At 45.7% G+C, this 18,198-nt stretch overlaps 1 long non-coding RNA gene across 2 annotated transcripts in view; it reads left to right on the forward strand.

The window, feature by feature from the left end:
* Positions 1 to 11,670: 11,670 nt before the first annotated feature.
* Positions 11,671 to 18,198, forward strand: part of LOC147117219 (uncharacterized) — a 309,394-nt gene continuing 302,866 nt past the window's right edge. For both annotated transcript variants that reach the window (XR_015078393.1, XR_015078394.1), the window contains exon 1: positions 11,671 to 11,779. This is a non-coding gene — a long non-coding RNA (uncharacterized LOC147117219). The remainder of the gene's footprint in view (positions 11,780 to 18,198) is intronic.

Raw genomic sequence — 18,198 nt, forward strand, 5'->3', positions numbered from 1 at the left:
TTCCTTTCTAAGGTTAATGCTGACTTATTTCAGAGCTTTGCTTGTCAGTAAGTGAGAGTAGCATACTAACATGGATAGTGTGTCAGTCTTGTTATTTTTCGATGTTTTGAAAAAGATTGAAATTCCCTGTAAACTTATTTCCTGCTCATTCACATCTTACATGTAAAATAAATCTGTTTTGTTCACTTAAAATTGGTATCGTCTCATTTGAGTTTAAATCAGTCTATCTACGGGAAAAATAGAACAAAAGCATGTGAAGGCATGTGCGAGGTTCTGGCATCCAGCACACCCAATAAGTTTTCATTGCATCGACCACAACACATCCTCCCAGGATTGGAGCAGAACTTGTATCCATTAAGTAAAAGTGCTGCACTGCAATTCTGCCCTGCAACTTCTGTTGCATGCAAGTGTGCTGAGAAAAAGAAAACATCTTCTTGTCATCCTTTATCCCTGAGGGGGAGGGCAGAAACACATCCTATGTGCCATGCCTTCTATATAGAGAGAGAGGTGATATGTACACAAAGGAGAGTACACATACCGTGGCACTTTGGAACCACGAAAACATTTGTCCCAAAGTCCAACAGAGCTGAGAGACTGTATTAATTTCCTTCTATGCAAATTGAGCTGCCACCTTTGCAGGGTCGTAGCCCTCGACCCCCAAAAAAGCCACCCCCTTTGCTGACCCTCATACAGCAGAATCGCCAGGGCTTCATCTATGAATGGGGCACTATACCCACGTGACTCCTTCCAGCTGTTGTTGCCTACGATGGAAAAAAATGTCCACCCTTTAAAGATGAGGAAGTGTGCAAATCCAAGAAAAACTTGGATAAGTATCTGGAGAAAAATGTGATAGATTAATATGTTAGGTATTGTAGGATATGATTTTCTACACAATGGGACTGACCAAGTGCACCACAATGACATTTTTCAGTCTTGTGCATTCCTTCAAATGCAGCTGGCCAGATTTTACAATTGGTAGTCATTCAAAGTGCAGGACTAACTCCCATGTACAGGGAGCCCAGGAATACGAGGGGGGAGGCCTTTAAACACAAAATTGTAGCAGCAACATGCTCAGCCCCAATTTTTCAAGGATTGCAAAATCAAGGCTTAAAGCTCTAACCACGAAGGAAACATAAGAAACAAATACTAATGTTTAAAGCTATGTTTAGAAAAATGGTTGGTTAAAACAGGGAACCATAACCTGGTTTATGTGCTTTACTTTATGTAATATAGTCAGATAAATTGTTTTATTATAATATCTAAGAGTAATTTGATATTGTAGTTGGTTGTAATAGGCTGGCCTTGTTGAAAGCACTTCTGTGGTTAAAAGTAAGTCATTGTTTTAACCACACCCACCTGATTCCTGTGCTTAATTGTGTGAGAGAGATAGAGAATATGCATGTGTACTTAGAAAATACAAGTCAGACTACTTTTGACGAATGCCAAAAGTGGAAGTGCCTTGTTCCCTGTGAAACTTGAAGAGCTGAATTATTTATGTAACTGTGGTGAACAAAATGTATTTATCCAGGGGCACAGCTAAAGTCGAAGGATTGGAAGGGGGTTGAAGTTAGATTTGGCCTCAGAGGCAAAAATTTAGTTGAGGGTCTGGATGCTACCAAAGGCCACCAGTAGGTTACAGGTGTAGGAGTGCCTGAGGACCAGGTGTGTGTGAGGCTATTGACTGCACTACACAAACCAACATGAGGGAAAAACCTACTTGACCTCATCCTCACCAATCTACCTGCCGCAGATGCATCTGTCCATGAAAGCACTGGTAGCAGTGACCACCACACAGGCATTGTGGAGACAAAGTCCCGTCTTCACACTGGGGACACCCTCCATCGTGTTGTGTGGCACTACCACTGTGCTAAATGGGAGAGATTCAGAACAGATCTACCAGCTCAAAACTGGGCATCCATGAGGCGCTGTGGGATGTCAGCAGCAGCAGAATTGTATTCCACCACAATCTCTAACCTCATGGCCCAGCATATCCCTCACTCTACCATTACCATCAAGCCAGGGGATCAACCCTGGTTCAATAAGGAGTGTAGAAGAGCATGCCAGGAGCAGCACCAGGCATACCTAAAAATGCGGTGCCAACCTGGGGAAGCTGCAATACAGGACTACATGCATGCTAAAAAGCGGAAGCAGCATGCTATAGACAGGGCTAAGCGATCCCATAATCAACAGATCAGATCAAAGCTCTGCAGTCTTGCTACATCCAGTCGTGAATGGTGGTGGACCATTAAACAACTAACGGGAGGAGGCTCCATGAATACCCCCATCCTCAATGATGGTGGAGCCCAGCACGTGAGTGCAAAAGACAAAGCTGAAGCTTTTGCAACCATCTTCAGCCAGAAGTGCCGAGTGGATGATCCACATCGGCCTCCTGCTGAGGTCCTCACCACCACAGACGCAAATCTTCAGCCAATTCAGTTCACTCCACGTGATATCAAGAAACAGCTGAGCGCACTGGATACAGCAAAGGCTGTAGGCCCCAACAACATCCTGGCTGTCGTGCTGAAGACTTGTGCTCCAGAACTAGCCGTGCCTCTAGCCAAGCTGTTCCAGTATAACTATAACATTGGCATCTATCCGACAATGTGGAAAACTTCCCAGTTATGTCCTGTCCACAAAAAGCAGGACAAATCCAATCTGGCCAATTACTGCCCCATCAGTCTACTCTCAATCATCAGCAAAGTGATGGAAGGTGTCGTCAACAGTGCTATCAAGCAGCACTTAATCACCAATAACTTGCTCACTGATGCCTAGTTTGGGTTCCGCCAGGACCACTTGGCTCCAGGCCTCATTACTGCCTTGGTCCAAACATGGTCAAAGGAGTTGAATTCTCTCACCTTCACATGGTCCATCTCCGACTCTTCCCTTCTTTGACTTTTCTGTCTCCATCTCTGGGGATAGGTTATTGACAAACATCCACTATAAGTCCACTGACTCCCACAACTACCTGGACTACACTTCCTCCCACCTCGCTTCCTGTAAGGATTCTATTCCATTCTCCCAGTTTCTCCGTCTCCGCCGCATCTGCTCTGACAATGCCACCTTCCATACTAGTGCTTCCGACACGTCTTCCTTTTCCCTCAACCGAGGATTCCCTCTACTGTGGTTGACACAGCCTTTGACCGTGTCCGTTCTATTTCTCGCACTTCTGCTCTCACCCCTTCCCCTCCCTCCCGGAACCTTGTCCTCACCTTTCACCCCACCAGCATCCATATTCAACGGATCATCCTTCGCCATGTCCGCCACCTCCAGCGTGATCCCACCACCAAACACATCTTCCTCTCACCTCCCCTTTCAGCATTCCAAAGGGACCGCTCCCTCCGTGACACCCTGGTCCACTCCTCTACCACCCCCAACACCCCTTCCCCTTCGTCTGGCACCTTCACGTGCATGCGCAGGAGATGCAACACATGCCCTTTTACCTCCTCCCTTTCCACTGTCCAGGGCCCCAAACACTCCTTCCAGATGAAACACCGATTTACTTGTACTTCTTGCAATTTAGTATGAGACCAATCGCAGATTGGGTGACCGCTTTGCGGAACACTTCCGTTCAAGTTCATAAGGGTGACCCTGAGCTTCCGGTCGCCTGTCACTTTAATTCTCCGCTCCACCCCCACTCTGACCTCTCCATCCTTGGCCTCTTACACTGTTCCAATGAGGCTCAACGTAAGCTTGAGGAACAGCACCTCATCTTTCGACTATGCACTTTACAGCCTTCTGGACTCATATAGAGTTCAACAATTTCAGACCATAACCTCTGCTCCTATCATTTTTTTCTCTCTCTCTCACATGGCAGCTGTCGATCATTCTGCCATTGTCATTTACACTTCATCTAGAGTCATCTTTTGTTTCTTAACTTGTCCCATTACCATCTCTTTTTGCCTTGCACCATCTTCCCTTTGGTCTCTTAATCTCTCCTGCCTTCCATCCTATCACAGACCTTCCCCATTGTTCTTTCCTCCCCTCCCCCCTTTCCCTGTCCCTACACTTGCTTAAAAACCTGTTCCATCTCCCAACTTTTTCCAGTTCTGACAAAGGGTCATCGACCTGAAACATTAACTCTGTTTCTCTCTCTACAAATGCTGCCTGACCTGCTGAGTATTTCCAGCATTTTCTGTTTTTATTTTAGATTTCCAGCATCCGCAGTATTTTGCTTTTGTGTTTATGTGAGGTGATAGTGACGGCACTTGACATCAAGGCAGCATTTGACCGAGTGTGGCATCAAGGAGCCCTAGTAAAACTGAAGTCAATGGGAATCGGGGGGGGGGGGGGAAACTCTCCAATGGCTGAAGTCATACCTAGCACAAAGGAAGGTGGCTAGTGGTCAATCATCACAGCCCCAGGATGTCGCTGCAAGAGTTCCTCAGGGCAGTGTCCTAGGCCCAATCATCAGCTGCTTCATCAATGACCTTCCCTCCAACATAAGGTCAGAAATGGGGATGTTCCCTGATGACTGCACAGTGTTCAGTGCCATTTGCAGCTCCTCAGATAATGAAGCAGTCCATGCCCGCATGCAACAAGACCTAGATGACATTCAGGCTTGGGCTGATAAGTGGCAGGTAACATTCGCGCTACACAAATGCCAGGCAATGGTTATTTCCAACAAGCGAGAGTCTAATCACCGCCCCTCGACATTCAATGGCATTACCATCGCCGAATTCCCCACCATCAACATCCTGGGGGTCACCATTGACCAGAAACTTAACTGGACCGTGTTGTGTCCGGGTATAATAAGACACAGACTGCGGAGAACGGTACAATAGGTGTTTACTCAACGTGGCTCACAGTGGAACTGCCTGTACAGATTACTACTCAGTGCTATATACAGGTGTGGTCACTGCCAGTACTACAGTATACATGAGCTGTAAAAAGTAGTTCCCCCCTTAAAGGTATATATATTACAATTCCTCCCCTTTTAGATTAACAGTACCATAACACTCATTTAACAATTAAATATCAAGCTAATTACAATTAACACTTTTAACATGCAATATTAGCTGAAAATAGTCTATTTATATATTCAGTCTTTGGGGAGGCTTCCTGATCCTTTCTGGATAGCGCCTTTCCCGAGTGTCTTGCTCTTGGTGCGGAGGCAATTCTAGCCCCGTCGTCGGTTGGTTCATCAGCTTCCGATGCTACTGTTTCTGGGGTAGATGCGACCTGTATGTCGGGTTCATCACCAGGTACGTATGGGCGAGGCATGGGGTTGACTTGTTCCTGTGACTCTAGGATCTGGTCAGCATGGCGTCTCACGATGCTCTCCCCAACGTCCACTGTGTACATTAGTGGGCCCTGCCGTGTGCATATCGTTCCTGGCTGCCATTTTTCTGTTCGGTAGTCGCGGGCCAAGACTGGTTGCCCTACATTGAAGCTCCTTGTTGGCTTCTCATGGATGTGCTGGAATTGCTTACTCTCAACATCTCTTCGTACGTTTGGTCTGAGCAAATCCAGGCGAGATCTTAACCTTCGGTTAAAGAACATCATGGCTGGGGCCTGGTTGGTGACTGTATGTGTCGCATTCCGGTAGGCGAACAGGAAATTGTCCACCTTGTGCTGCAGCGGAATGTTGTCATTGTACATAGCCTTTATTGCCTTCTTAAAGGTTTGTACGAACCTCTCAGCCAATCCATTTGTGGCTGGATGATACGGGGCGGATGTGTAATGCCTTACCCCATTCTTTTTCAAGAACCTCCGGAACTCTTCGGACACAAACTGTGGTCCGTTGTCGGAGCAAATCTGTTCTGGCAAGCCATTCCTGGCAAAAATGGTCCGTAGGACTGCAATAGTTTTCTCTGTGGTGGTGGAGGACATTTTGATGACCTCAGGCCATTTCGAGTGCGCATCCACGGCTATTAAAAACATTGAGTCCACGAATGGACCAGCAAAATCAATATGCACCCGTTGCCATGGAGATGAGGGCCACTCCCATGGGTGTAGAGGGGCCTGTGGTGGTGCATTTTGGACTTTCTGGCATCCTGAGCAGCTCTTGGTCAGGTCCTTGATTTGTTTATCGATTCCCGGCCACCACACATAAGCCCTGGCTAGGCTTTTCATTTTTACCCCTCCCAGATGACCCTCATGAAGCTCATTGAGCACTCTATCCCTTAACTTGGGTGGAATTACCACTCGGGATCCACACATCAAGGTCCCCCGGCACACTGACAGCTGTTCTCTCCTTGTCGAGAATGCTGGCAACAGTGAGTCACCATGTGCTGGCCATCCCTTCACCGTCAAATCATATACCCGAGACAGTGTCGGGTCATTTCGGGTTTCCTTTTCGATACAAGCGTTAGTTACCGGTAGGTATTCAACTATAGTCGAATGGAATATTTCGACAGGATCCACTGCTGGTGCTTCCTCTGCAGTAGGCAGTGGCAGGCGTGATAGCCCACCAGCATTTCCATGCTGTTTCGTGCCCTTATATTCAATCTCATAGTGGTGCGCCCCTAGAAAAAGTGACCATCTTTGCAGTCATTACCGGAACGCCCCTCTTCGGATTAAAAATGGAGACAAGAGGCTGGTGGTCAGTCAGCAAGGTGAATTTCTGCCCGTGCAGATAGTGATTGAACTTTTTCACTCCCCACACTAGGCTGAGGGCCTCCCTGTCAATCTGGGCGTAGTTACGCTCGGCTGAGGTTAGTGATCGTGACGCAAAGGCTATTGGCCTCTCTGAGCCATCCGAGAATTTGTGCGACAGCACCGCTCCAATGCCGTAGGATGACGCATCACATGCCAACCGAATTGGTAATGCTGGGTTGTAATGGGCCAATACCTCTTTCGATGTGATTAGTGTTTTGCTCTTCTGGAAAGCTCGTCTACATTCGTCACTCCACTTCCATGGCACCCCAGTTTGCAGTAGGGTGTTCAGTGGGTGTAGTATTGTAGACAAATTTGGCAAGAACTTATGGTAGTAGTTTACCAGCCCGAGGAACGACCTCAGTTGTGACACATTTTCCGGTGCTGGAGCCTTGACTACAGCCTCAATCTTTTCTGGGGACTTATGTAACCCCTCCTTATCAATAACGTGGCCACAATACAAGATCTGTTTTCTAAAAAACTCGCATTTGGGGCGGTTAGCTCGGAGCCCATATTCCTGCAATCTAGTGAGCACCTGCTCCAGGTTGGCAAGGTGATCACTGTCATTTTCGCCCGTGACCAGGATGTCGTCCAAATAACACTGGGTCCCTGGGATGCCTTGCAGGACTTGTTCCATTGCCCTCTGCCAAATAGCCGGAGCTGATGCTACCCCGAATACCAGCCGGTTGTATTGGTAGAGACCTTTATGGGTGTTGATTGTGAGGTATTTTTTTGATGCTTCTTCTACCTCCATTTGCAGATACGCCTGGGCCAGATCAATCTTAGTGAAGCGTTTCCCTCCAGATAGCGAGGCGAAAATATCTTCAATCCGCGGAAGTGGATATTGTACGGTGTGAAGGATTGGGTTCACTGTTACCTTAAAATCCCCACAGATGCGAACCTTCCTTGGTTCCCCAGGCGTGCTGCTCAACGACTTTTTCATCACAGGGACGATGGGTGTAGCCCAGTTGCTCCAGTCTACCTTGGACAGTACACCTGAACGTTCCAGACTCTCCAGCTCTGCTTCGACGGCTGGGCGGATCGCATAAGGTACCGGTTTGGCCTTAAAAAATTTTGGGCTTGCGTTTTCCTCCATTTTAACCGTCGCTGTCATGCCTTTTAGTGTTCCGAGTCCTTGCTGGAACACTTCTTTCGCGTCAGTTAGGATCTTTGACAGTCACCCAGGTGTGACGTCGTCATCCTTTTTGTCAGCCACAGTCAGTGCCTGTATGAAATGCCAATCCAGTTGTATTTTTCAGATCCATTCACATCCCAGTAATGGTGGTCCTCCATCTTGCAATACATACAGGTCTAGTTTTGGTGTTTCCTTACCGTTATATATAACGGTCACCCTTATTTTTCCTTTGGGGTTGACTTTTTGCCCCGTGTACGTCTTCAAAATAATTTTTGTGTCTCTCAAGGGTGTGTGTGAGAATAGCCGCTCGTAGTCCCATCGGTTTATGACTGTTAGGGCTGATCCTGTGTCCAATTCCATCTTTACCTGGACTCCTGCTATCTTGAGAGTGACCCAAATGGTTCGGTGATCCTCCGTTGTGATCACATTATGTAGTTTCAGACAACTCAGTTCCCTGCTTTCGGAGTCGTTATCACTCTTTTGTTCGTCTGAACTATTCTTCGTCATCTTATGTACCTTCTTGTACTTTCCTTTGGTAGGTTTCTTATTGCTGGTTTTCTTTCCCGACCTGCAGACTCGTGCTATGTGTCCTACTTTTCCACACTGTCTGCACACTTTGTCTTTGAACCAGCAATCATTCTGGTCGTGTGTTGTTCTGCCACAGCGATAGCACTTCTCTGTTCCATATGACATTTCGTTTGTGCCATATTCTTGCGGTCTCTGTTGTATCTCTGCAGCGCCCCGTGCTGCTGCTTCATATGATACCGCAATGCTGAAAGCCTTTTCCAGCGTAAGGTCCTTTTCAGATAAAAGCCGTTTCTGGGTTCCTTCACTTTGAAGCCCACACACAAACTTGTCCCTTAAGGTATCTGCCAGTCCCGCTCCAAACTGGCAGTGTTTCGATAGTTTGCGCAGTTCTGTTAAATAATCAGCATTGCTTTCATCCTTATGCTGGTTCCGTTTGTGAAACTTGAATCTTTCTGCTATCAGCAGCGGTGTGGGGTTTAAATGTTCCTTTAGTATTGTTACTATGTCTTCAAAACTCTTTTTCATTGGCTTCGTTGGGGTTACTAGATTTCGTAATAAACCATACGTCTTTGCATCCATTAAATTTAACAATACCGATGCTTTCTTGTCATCTGACACCTCATTTGCCTTGCAGTACACCTCTATTCGTTCGACATATGTAGTCCAATCTCCGACTTCATTGTCAAATGTGGTGATACTGCCACTCTTCGGCATTTTGGGTGTGGTTTAAAATGGCGTCTCCCGCGCTTTCCTTCCTCCCCCGCTGCTGCCAACGCCGCTCCCGGCGGTTCTTGTGGCAATGGCGGCGCCCTGTAGGTTTTGCGCGCTTCTCCTGCGCTGCTGCCAACGCTGCTCTCGGCGGTCCTCGTGGCAATGGCGGCGCCTCGCGGGTTTCTGCGCGTCTCTCTCTCCCTCTTTCCGACGCTGCTCGGCCCCTGAACACCGGCTGTGCCCTGTGCGCTCTGCCCTCTCTCTCTCTCCCCCGTCGATGCTGCTCGGCCCTTTGCTGTGCCGCTTGGTCGGGCTCTAGCCCGCCGCTGTCCGGGAAGGGTCTGCGCACTACCTGTTGCCAGCCCGTTTCGCTGGACCACCTCGAGTGGAAAGCCAAGCCTGGCTCTCGACAGCCTCCCCCGCAATTCTCGAGTCTCTGCTGGATGACTGGGCAGTTGCCCGTGGTCGACGCCCGAGTCTCTGGCCTTGACCTCCAATCCACTAATCTCCAGGAACGAATCCCCGGGAGGTGATGCAGAGTTGCAGGTAGGTTCGAACTTGCCTCATCGCCAATGTTGTGTCCGGGTATAATAAGACACAGACTGCGGAGAACGGTACAACAGGTGTTTATTCAACGTGGCTCACAGTGGAACTGCTTGTACAGATTACTACTCAGTGCTATACACAGGTGTGGTCACTGCCGGTACTACCATGTACATGAGCTGTAAAAAGTAGTTCCCCCCCTTAAAGGTATATACATTACAGACCGCCACATAAATACTGTGGCAACAAGAGCAGGTCAGAGGCTAGGTATCCTGTGGCAAGTATCTCACCTCCTGACTCCAAAAAGCCTTTCTATCTACAAGGCAGAAGTAAGGAGTGTGATGGAATACTCTCCACTTGCCTGGATGAGTGCAGCTCCAACAACATTCAAGAAGCTCGACACCATCCAGGACAAAGCAGCCCGCTTGATTAGCACCACACCCACCATCTTAAACATTCACTCCCTTCACCACTGGCGTACCATGGCTGCAGTGTGTACCATCTACAAGATGCAATGCAACAACTCGCTAAGGCCTCTTTGGCAGCACCTTCACAAACCCGCAACCTCTACCACCTAGAAGGACAAGGGCAGCAGGCGCATGGGAACACCACCACCTCCAAGTTCCCCTCCAAGTCACACACCATCCTGACTTGGAAGTATATCGCCGATCCTTCATTGTTGCTGGGTCAAATTCTTGGGGTAGCAGTAGAGTCCTAACAGCACTGTGGGGGCACCTTCACCACATGGATTGCAGGGTTTCAAGAAGGCAGCTCACCTCCAGCTTCTCAAGGGCAATTAGGGATGGGCAATAAATACTGGCTTTGCCAGCGACGCCCACATCCCATGAATAAAAAAAATGAACCTCTTGGGACTGAAGTGCCCCTCTTCTCAGGGCCAGTGAACTAATGTGCAGCAAGGCCTGATAATGGTGCCTGAACAGACTGTCCCTTCCTTCTTGCTGCCATGTGAAGGCATCTAAAGGAATTGTCTGAAGCACATTCCAATTCTGCTGGCCTGAGGGAGAACATACTTAATAGCACCACTGATATCCTGAAAGCCTGGAGAGATTGTGATCTGGAGATCCCTGGGAAATAATCCCCTGAAGATCTTGGAAACTGACTTGAAGGTTAGGAGTCAGTGCCTCGACATTGAACGTACTGACGGGCGTTGAGGCCTTTGTGGAGGCCGAGGTAATGAAAGCTGATGTTCTTGGATCTGCTACTTGCTCCAAGATTGCAGAAGATGGCATTGGACTCCACTGCTACCCCAAGCATTTGTTACACATCTTGGGAGGGGTTGCATAGTGCCTCCCCATGTGTGTGAAGCTTGCCCAACATCTTTCTTTTCATGGCACAACATTTGACATCAAAATCTGCAGCCCAGGTATAGCATTGCCAACATATTCCTGGCGGTTTCATCACATGACCTCCTGCTTCCAAACAGTATTTTTCCCCCATCTCCAATATTTGTATAACTAATAACAAAAAGTGTACAAATAAAATGAAAAAACCCCACTTTTTTAATACCCTTATGATTTTTCTTCTCGGCTTCTCGCAGCAGTGTCCAGGAGATTGATCTTTAATTCCTGGAGACTACAGGACAATTCTAGAGTGTTGACAAACCTAGCCAGGAGCGTAGCATAGGATATGTTACATTAATCGAATCTTACAGCACAGGAGGCGACCATTTGGCCCATCGTGTATGTACCGTGCTCTTTTAATGAGCTATCCAAATAGTCTCACTTCCTTGCTGCAAATGTTTCCTTTTCAAGTAGATATCCAATTCCCTTTTTAAAGTTCCCAGTGAATCTGCATTCCAGGTCATAACAATTCGCTGCGTGTAAAAAAAAATTCCCTCATCTGCTGGTTCTGGTCACTTGAAGAGGCAGAGAGGCTTTTGGTTTAACATCTCATTTGGAAAAAGTTCTCACTGACATTGCAGAACTCACCTTTTTAAGTTCCGGGGCTGGAGGGGCTTGAATCCAACCCCTGAATTAAGAGTCAACAATGTTACCAACTGAACTAAGAGTAAAACGCGTGTACATATGCAATTAAAAAAAAAATCTATATTTTGATGAAATAGCAGCAGGTCATGTTTTGGATGTTGCCCCGGGAGCAGGGCTCACGCGGCACACAGTTGTTTCCTGGAGTGTCCTCAGAGCGCAGGCGCAGTGCCGGTGTCTGGTCGGCGGCGGAGGTGGCGCGGGGCTGGAGGCTCCTGTCACTGGGACGGGGGTTGAAGGAGGCGGAGTCCGTGCGGCGGACCAGGTAAACAAACCGCATCTGGCTCGGCGGGCCCGCGATCGAGCCTGGCCGGGAGCGGGGAGAGCCTCCACACACACACACACACACAGCAAGGCTTTGAGCGCCTCATCACATGCTGCCAGGCCTAGAACTCAAGGCTTTTACTGAGGTCGAGTAAAGCCTGAGGTGAGCTCTCAAGACAAGAGGTTCCAAACCGCCAGGGACTTTACATTATTTCTCGGTAAATGATGAGGCCTTGATTTTTTTTCAAGATGAAATTGACTTGCACAGGTAGAGGAGGGGGTGAGATTTCAGCTGAAAATAAACTTTGTCCCCCCCCCCAATTTCTCTTTTTGCTGGTTCTGTTTAGCTGCATTTGCTCTGAATAAGGAAGTGCCTTTTGAGGAGGGTTAAGCTAATCGTAATATGAACCCAATGCAGCTTCTAAAGCAAGTGAAATACATTCACTGGGACATCTCTGCAGTTTGAAATTAATATACCCGGTATATCCAAAACATTAAGGAGTGAGATTTTGTAGAAGCAAACTAACACTCAACCGCCAGTTCATTTTGATCAGTGGATCTGTGTTTTGAGAGACAGAGGATTACATACAAAAATAAGTCTCCCTTCAAAGAAGTGAGATTTATTTCTATCAACTTAGTTAGCTTTAACTAAAAATGAACAGTTTAAAATCTCATTATATTGTGGTTTTAGCTCAAACTACACTATAGAAATGAAATGACAGTATCTGCATCATAGTTCTGAAACAAGTTTGCCTTTTGTACCTGCAATATGATGGAAGTTCATGTTGCATTATCACACTGGTTGTGTGCTGTAGCATAGCCTCCCACAGCCATGGTATTGTAGAGAAAATATGTGTTCTGACCAACAGTGTAAATGTAATTGCACTGTAAATGAGGAACATTCTGCTTTGCATTTGTAGAAGTTAACCAACTAAGTTTAAAAAAAACCTGAGTTGGTATATTTTTCTATGCATCACTGTTACCAAGTGACATATTTTGTTACTCTATAACGCATATATATTTATTTTAAAAATTACATTTGGAGACATGACACTGAGTAGGAACAGCACCTTTTAAAGTATTGTTATACAAAAATCTTTTATGCAGCCATCTTAATAGTACTTATTGCAATGATAAACCACTGTAAATACAACCTTTGTTCTCTTTATGCTTGTTATATAAGCTATTTGACCTGTGAAAATTTCTATTGCTGCTGAAAGTTACATGCACAAGTGGATCTCTTCATATTGTGCTTATAGGTGCCTTTCAGGATTTTGTGATTGAAAACAGTCAACTTTTGAACATTTAGATTTGTAAATTGAGCCCTCTACGAAAGGATATCAAGACCTTGAGAGGGTGTAGAGGAGATTTACCAGAATGATACCATGATGAGGGACTTCAGTTATGTGGAGAGACTAGACAAACTGGGATTGTTTTCCTTAGAGCAGAGAAGGTTAAGAGGAGATTTAATAGAGGTGTTCAAAAATTAGGAGGGGTTTTGATAGAGTAAATAAGGAGAAACTGTTTTCACTGGCAGGAGGATTGGTAAACAGAGGATACAGATTTAAGGTAATTGACAAATGAACCACAGTCAGAGTCATAATGGCACAGAAGGAGGCCATTCGGCCCATCGAATCCGTGCTGGCTCTCTGCAGTACAATCGTGTCAAACCCATTCCCCCGCTCTATCATTGTAGCCCTGCAAGTTTATTTCCCTCAAGTGCCTATCCCGTCTCCCCTTGAAAACATTGTGTGTCCGCTTCCATCACTTCGGTCAGCAGCGAGTTCCAGGTCCTCACCACTCGCTGCGTAAAAAAGTTTTCCCTCACATTCCCCCCTGTATCTCTTGCCCAAAACCTTAAATCTGTGTTCCCTAGTCCTTGTACCATCAACTAGTGGGAACAGCCTTTCCCCGTCTAGCCTATCCAAACCCGTCATAATTTTGTACACCTCTATCAAATCACTCCTCAACCTCCTTTGCTCTAATGAAAACAAATCCAGCTTCTTCAACCTGTCCTTGTAGCTAAGATTGCTCCATCCCCAGAACCATTCTGGTAAATCTCCTCTGCACCCTCTCAAGGGCCTTCACATCCTTCCTAAAGTGTGGTGACCAGAACTGGACACAATACTCCAGTTGTGGCCTAACCAGTGCTTTATAAAGGTTCAGCATAACTTCTCTATTTTTGTATTCAATACCTCTATTTATGAAGCCCAAAATCCCATATGCTTTGCTAACCACTCTCTCAGTATGTCCTGCCACCTTCAGGGACCTATGCACATTAACTCCCAGGTCCCTCTGTTCCTGCACACTCTTTAAAACTGTGCCATTAAGTGTATATTGCCTCTCCCTGTTCCTTCTGCCAAAATGCATCACCTCACACTTCTTTATTAAATTCTATCTGCCATTTGTCTGCCCATTCTGCTAACCTTTCTATGTCCTGTTGCAGTCAATTGGTATCATCCTCACTGTTTGCCACACCCCCAAGTTTGGTGTCATTGGCAAATTTAGAAATTCTACTTTGTATTCCAATATCCAGGTCATTTATATACAGGTTGAGCGTCCCAAATCCAGAATGTTCCGGAATCCGTACTCCGGGACGATTGGTGGCAGGGGTCCAGAATCCAGAAAGTGTTCTGGAATTCAGACACCCTGAGGGAGGCTTACCAAAAGCGCAACCTGGGCTTGGGTGTTTCCGGACATCAGAAACACGTTCTGAAGTCCGGAAAAACCCAAAAACCGGCTCGGCCTTGGTCTCGAGGTTGCCGGATTCGGGACGTTCTACCTGTATATCAGAAAAAGCAATGGCCCCAGCACTGACCCTTGGGGAACACCACTATCTACCATCCTCTAGTCTGAAAAACAGCTATTTACCACAACTTGCTTTTTCCTATCCTTAAGCCAATTCTTTATCCAAGCTGCCACTGACCCACCTATTCCATGAGCCTCAATTTTGTTAACCAGCCTTCTATGTGGTACTTTGTCAAACGCCTTCCAAAAATCCATGTAGACAACATCCATTGCATTCCCTTCATCGATCCTCTCTGTTACTTCATCAAAACATTCAATTAGATTAGTCAAACACGGTCTGCCTTTTACAAATCCGTATTGGCTCTCCTTAATTATCTTAAACCTCTCCAAGTGCCTGTTAATTTTTTCCTTGATTATTGTTTCTAAAACTTTACCCACCACTGATGTTAAACTGACCGGCCTGTAGTTACTAGGATTGTCCTTGCACCCTTTCTTGAACAATGGTGTCACATTTGCTACTTTCCAATCCTCCAGCACCTCCCCCGCATCTAGGGAAGATTGGAAAATTATGGCAAGCCCTTCCACTATCTCCTCCCCCAATTCCCTTAGCAATCTGGGATGCAAGCCATCTGGACCAGGCGACTTATCCACTCTAAGCATACCCAGTCTTTCTAGTACATCCTGTCTATCAATTTTCACCCCTTCCACTGAGGGGAGATGAGGAGAATTTTTTGTAGGCAGCGAGTTGTTATGGTCTGGAATGCACTGCCTGAAAGTGTGGTGGAAGCAGATTCAACAGTGACATTCAAAAGGGCATTGAATTTACAGTCCCCACCACTTCTAGCGGGCGTGTTTGTGTGAATGTGGTTTGCCCGCTATACGTGGTGGCCAGTGTAACAAATTAATTTTTAATAAGCTTTGTCTCTCCACTTCTCTCCCGCTCACAGTCACTGTAAAATAAAGCAATTAAATATGATGGTGTTCTCATAGAAATGCATAAAGCAGTTATATTAAATTCCTCTGCCTGCTTTTTTAAATGCAGGCTTTAACCTGGTTGGACAATATGCCCCAAAAATTCAGATGCACCAAATCTCACTCATTAGGAGTGACAGTCACTTTCAGCTTATTTTCTTCTCTGTTTTTAATTATATTTGTGCAAAGTATTCCTGGCTACAGACAAGCTATACGATGTAGAAGCTTTTCACATTCAGCTATGGAGAGCTGAACGAGTCTGAAGTACGCAGCAGTCTGGCCAGTTTTACATCTGGTCAGTTTCACCACGACAGCAGATAAATGCAGCTCGAGTTTCAGCAGACGGTGACGGAAGGTGTCTTTCATCTTGTTACTTGTTTGTGAGCGGCAATTGCAGGAGTCCTGGAGGCCGTGGGGGTGGGGCTGCTTGAAAGGACTTAATGACATGTTATCTCACTTTAACAAGGTGCAGACAGCTGCTTGAACTACAGTTTATGTTAATGGGTAGCTTCATTTGTCCGATATAAACGGCTGACTGGGATCGGTGGGGCAGTGTAAATGGTGGGACTGTATAGTTGAAAAAGAAAAATTTGCAGGGCTATCAGAAAAAAGCAGGGGAGTAGGACTAATTGGATATCTCTTTCAAAGAACCAACATGGGCATGATGGGATGAATGACCTCCCTCTGTGCTAGATGATTCTATGATAGTATAATAAAAGTTGATTCTAATAAACGGCAGCACGGTGGCATAGTGGTTAGCACTGTTGCCTCACAGCGCCAGGAACCCGGGTTCGAATCCGGCCTCGGGTGACTGTGTGGAGTTTGCACATTCTCCCCGTGTTTGCGTGGGTTTCCTCCCAGGTGCTCCGGTTTCCTCCCACAGTCCAAAGATGTGCGGGTTAGGTTGATTGGCTATGATAAATTGACCCTTAGTGTTAGGGGGATTAAATACGTGGGGTTACGGGGATAGAGTGGGATATGTGTTGGTGTAGGGGTTACGGGGATCGGGTGGGATATGTGCCGGTGCAGGCTCGATGGGTCGAAATGGCCTCTATCTGCACTGTGGGGTTTCTGTGGTAAAGGTTTAGATGTATTTTTTTCAGACATGTTAGGTGTTTAGAAAATATACAAAGCCTTTTAAAATCTGTTCGAATAGTATTAAAATAAATCTGAAAAGCTTAGAACCTACTTTATTTCCTAATTGAAACAAGAAAATCATACTGTAGAGTAATGTGATTTGGGCTAATTGCCTCTTGAGTTATTTTACTGCATAATAGAAGATTTTTGCTCCTAAAGAGCAGTTCATGCCTTCTGGGTCATCGTGGATTACCTGTGATTGTTTTACACTAATTACAGGATAATTTTAGTGGCCTGCACATTTATGCTATACTTCATTTGTTTGTAGTGATGAAATACTGCAGTACATAAATGCTGTATTTGCCAATAATTTATATAATTGGTACTGTGTGCTGAATATACAGAATATGGAAATCCTTAAGACTATTAAGAACGCATCTTGAGGTTAGGGTAAAGGCTTTTTTTTCTAATATAGCATTTACTAATGAAAGTGTCTAATTAGTGTAACTTTGTAGTTTTATTTCTTGAAGGAGAATACTGTATTTTTTATTAGTATTAATAACAGATTCATCATTTACATGGCTGTTAAGTACTGAACTTAATTTGCACATAGGAAATTAATTTTTCCTTTCCATTTCTCTTTCCCTGCCCCCCCCTCTCCCCCTCTACCAAGCTGCCTGTTTCTATGTAGCAAAAACATGTTTCCATGACTGTCATCAGTGATGCAACAGATTCCCAGGCAGGGTGACTCTTGACTATCGGCCTATATTCTAAGTTCGTTTACACCCAGATTATCGGAATTCCAGTAATTGGTGCCCAATGGGTAATTACAATGGGTGTCTTCATTAACTGCATGATGTGTATTTTATTATATGATCCAACTTTAATGTTTTTTTTGTTTTAGCTTTTTAAAAAAATACTGAGTGGGCAGCCCCTCCCTGTAAGGGGAAACACTTGTCTTCCACAATTAATAGTCAACTTAAACGAGGACCCTGCTAGAAAGTGTGCAAGTGTGATCTTGGTGAGGATAGGATTGAATCCTCCACTGTCTGTTTACTGTCCGACTGCTTGTCCGACATCCAGCACTGTGAGGAGGATGCAAAGAGGCTTCAAGGGGAGATAGACAGGCTAAGTGAGTGGGCAAGAACATGGCAAATGGAATAAAATGTGGAGAAATGAGTCGTTATCCACTTTGGTAGGAAAAATAGAAAAGCAGAGTAATTTTTAAATGGTGAGAGATTGCGAAATGTTGGTGTTCAGAGGGACCTGGGTATCCTTGTACACGAATCACTAAAAGTTAACATGCAGGTACAGCAAGCAATTAGGAAAGCAAATGGTATGTTGGCCTTTTTACAAGAGGATTTGAGTATAAGAGTAAAGACGTCTTACTGCAATTATATAGGGCCCTGGTGAGACCACACCTGGAGTATTATGTACAGTTTTGGTCTCCTTACCTAAGGAAGGATATACTTACCATAGAGGGAGTGCAACAAAGGTTCAACAGACTGATTCCTGGGATAGGGGATTGTCCTATGAGGAGAGATTGAGTAGACTAGGCCTATGTTCTCTGGAGTTTAGAAGAATGAGAGGTGATCTCATTGAAACATACAACATTCTTACAGG

This window comes from Somniosus microcephalus, chromosome 5 (genome assembly GCF_052327205.1).
Source record: "Somniosus microcephalus isolate GS21.2 chromosome 5, FLI_Smic_1.0, whole genome shotgun sequence".
Taxonomy (NCBI): Eukaryota; Metazoa; Chordata; class Chondrichthyes; order Squaliformes; family Somniosidae; genus Somniosus; species Somniosus microcephalus.